Source organism: Apium graveolens, chromosome 9 (genome assembly GCF_009905375.1).
Source record: "Apium graveolens cultivar Ventura chromosome 9, ASM990537v1, whole genome shotgun sequence".
Taxonomy (NCBI): domain Eukaryota; kingdom Viridiplantae; phylum Streptophyta; class Magnoliopsida; order Apiales; family Apiaceae; genus Apium; species Apium graveolens.
Genome location: NC_133655.1, coordinates 138,418,206 through 138,421,662, shown reverse-complemented (window position 1 = coordinate 138,421,662; position 3,457 = coordinate 138,418,206).

Genomic DNA, 3,457 nt, shown 5'->3' with positions numbered 1-3,457 from the left:
TACCTCTGTTGCTGTTTTCAGAAAGATTTTTCAGTTCAAGAATAGCCCTGACAAGAATCTGGGTTGGGTTTCTTTAAACCAGCGCCCAACCGTTCCTCACATAGTGAACGGGAAGTCCATCCCTGATAACAATTTAGGGTGGAAGAAAGATTTTCTGTTCGTCATTTGGGAGGGTGGCGATTGGGGCACCCTTTTTCGTTCGTCTTTTGGGATAGCCGTCGATGGGAGCCCAAACGATATAATTTTGTCTGAGGAGGAGACCAGGGCTTTCAACCTCCTGACGCAAGATAATGGGACTTCCCATTCTTGGGATCTTATCAGGGAGACCGTTCTTGTAGAACGCGGCCTTTCTCCCGTTCCTAAGAAGAGTACGTTTCCTTCTTTATCTAGTGGTTATTGTTTCCTCCATTTTTTACTTTGCTAATTCTCAACTTACTTATCTCATTTGTTGCAGTGGCTGAGAAAATTGAGGAGGCTACAAAGCCTAAAGACCTGGAGACGACCAGGATGAAGCGTGCCAGAAAGGTCTTTAAAGACCCGCGCCTTGGGGATCGCTTCCCGGACTTCCTACTCCAAGTAATGGAACCGGGCGAAGAAGGCCCCAGCCAAGTTTTATGAACCAAGCAAAAACCAGGGTCTTATTTTCAACTTGCTTGGGGAATCCGGGGCAAGGATTCGATTGTCGGCAGCACAGCGCTTGCCAAGGAATGGTCTAAGCATTCCATCTCCCCGGTTGACTATCAAGACTTTGTCCTTCAACAGGATGTGGAGGGGAACGAGCTTTTCGGGGCTCAGGCTTTAGCGACGGTACGTCTTTTTCCTTAGCCCATCATAGTTGCCTTTTTGATTTTCCCGTCTCTTACTTTTTCTGTGTTTCTTGTAGGTGAACGCCCATTTTCAAGGGGCGATTCACCAAGCCAAGGCTTGGAAGGTTGGCCTGGAGGACGCGAACAAGAAGTTGGAGGAGGCCAACCAAAGAATAGAGGCCCTTGAAGCCCAACTTGCCTCATCTACTTCGGATTTGGAAATGGCCCGGGCTGAAAATGTTATCCTCAAGGATCAAAAGGATAAAGCCTTTGACGGCTGGATGGACACTCAGGAGTTCAAAGATTTAATGGTGGAGCATGATGCCCTCCTTCATCCAGTCAGCTATGAGGAAGGCTGGGATGCTGCTGTGGAGGCCATTCAGGACGAATTTCCAGAAGTCTTCGAACAGACCTCCTTCCCTTGCCCTGTGCGAGTTCCAGTACTTGGGGGTGTTATAGACAAACTTGCTGATATGATCAAGGACGGCCCATCGGGGAGTCAAGGCCAAGGCCAAAAGAGGAAGGAGCTCGAGTCCAGCTCTGAAGAGGAGGAAACTTCTTCTGAGGAGGAGCCTGGGCCCGTTATAAAGAAGGCTAGGGTGGAAGAGCCTCCAAAGGCAACGCCTCATAAACCAGCGTCTCCTGCAGCATCCAAAGCGTCCGATGGTAGTTCCGAGGGAACCTCTGTGGGGACTTCCGAGGGGATGACTGAGACATCCGAGGGGACGACTGAGACATCCGAGGAGACTTCGGATAGTGGTTCCGAAGAATCCCAGCCTTCCACGGCCTAAGTTTTTTATGTATTTCTTCTTTATTAGACAATATTTGAACTTTGTAATTGACTTTTATTGTTTTCAGTCATATTTTTTAAACTCAAGTTTATAACTTGGTTTTATCTTTCATAATGCAATTAATCTAACAGGCCAAGATTAAGTTGAAGGTTTTATACTATAACTTGGTATTCCGGATACCTTACATAAAATGGGTTCAACCCTGATAAAATCTAAACATATCTTCTATATAGAAAAATCCTAAGCAAGCAAAGCTTCAAGGTGCTTTTAAACCTACTTGTCATTCTAACAAGTGAGAATCGTACTTTAACTATTTTACACATAGTAAACCTTCAGGTTTTGTGCATGCCAAGTTCTCGGGACTTCAAAACCATCCATAGTCTCCAGCTTGTAGGTTCCTCTACCCTGAACGCTATTGACTTTGTATGGCCCTTCCCAATTTGGGGCAAGTTTCCCTTTCTGCCCTACACCAGAAGCTTCCACTTTCCTCAAAACTAAATCACCTTGTTTGAAGAATCTTTCTTTAACCCTTAGGTTGTAGTAGAACGAAGCTTTTTTCTGATATTCCACTATCTTCGCGTGTGCCTCATCTCGTACTTCATCAATTAGATCCAGGGCTAACCTTTGCCCTTCTTCATTTTCCTCAGCATTGAAAGCTTGAATCCTGGGGGAGGAATGTGATATCTCTACATGAACAACTGCTTCTGCACCATATGCTAACATGAAGGGAGTTGCTCCAGTCGTGACTCTACAGGTAGTCCTATAGGCCCATAATATGGGGAGTATTTCATCCACCCAGTTATTCCTTGACTTCTCGATCCTCTTCTTTAGTCCATCCAGGATTATTCGGTTTGCCATTTCCGCTTGCCCATTGGCTTGCGGGTGGGCCACAGATGTGAATTGTAACTCGATTTCATTTTCCTCACAATACTTCTTGAATTCTTCATTGTTGAACTGTGTTCCATTGTCAGTGACTAGGATGCGAGGAATTCCATACCGGCACATAATACTTTCCCACAGGAATTGTGCAACTTGCTTAGTTGTGATCTTGGCCAAGGGTTTGGCTTCAATCCACTTGGTGAAATAATCAATGGCCACAATCAGAAACTTCCTTTGTGCTGTGGCCATGGGGAAAGGCCCTAATATATCCATTCCCCACATAACAAAGGGGATGGGCGAGTTGATAGAGGTCAGCATCTCGGGGGGTTGTCTAACAACTGGTGCGAGCTTCTGACAACGGTCACATCTTTTAACATATTCTTTGGCATCAGCCATCATTTCTGGCCAATAAGCCTAAACGGGTTATCTTATGAGCCAAGGCCCTGCCCCCCAAGTGTTGCCCGCATATGCCTTCATGTACTTCTTCAAGAGCCAAGCGAGTCTCATCATGCCTGAGACATCTTTAGTAGGGAACCACGAAAGATCTTTTATACAGAATTCCATCTATCAAAGAGTATCTTAGTGCTCGAACAGCCAATTTTCGTGCTTTAGTAACATCATTTGGTAACCAGCCGGTTTGAATGTGAGCCTTAATGGGATCAATCCATGACGTCCCTAGGCCTATAGGAGCCACAAGCTTAACATTAATGCTCCGTGTTTTCAAAACGCGATAGTATACACTTCCAGAACTTTCTTCTATCTCAGATGATGCAAATTTTGACAACGCATCTGCCTTAGCATTTTCCTCTCTTGGAATGTGCTCAACATGGCATTCATCGAATTGGGTCATCACGGCCCTTACTAGGCGGACATACTTAGCCATCGTCTCATCCCTTGCCTCAAACTCTCCCTTCACCTGGGATATGACCAACTTCGAGTCTCCACAGACTTTTAAGTTCTTGACTCTAAGTGTCCCTGCTA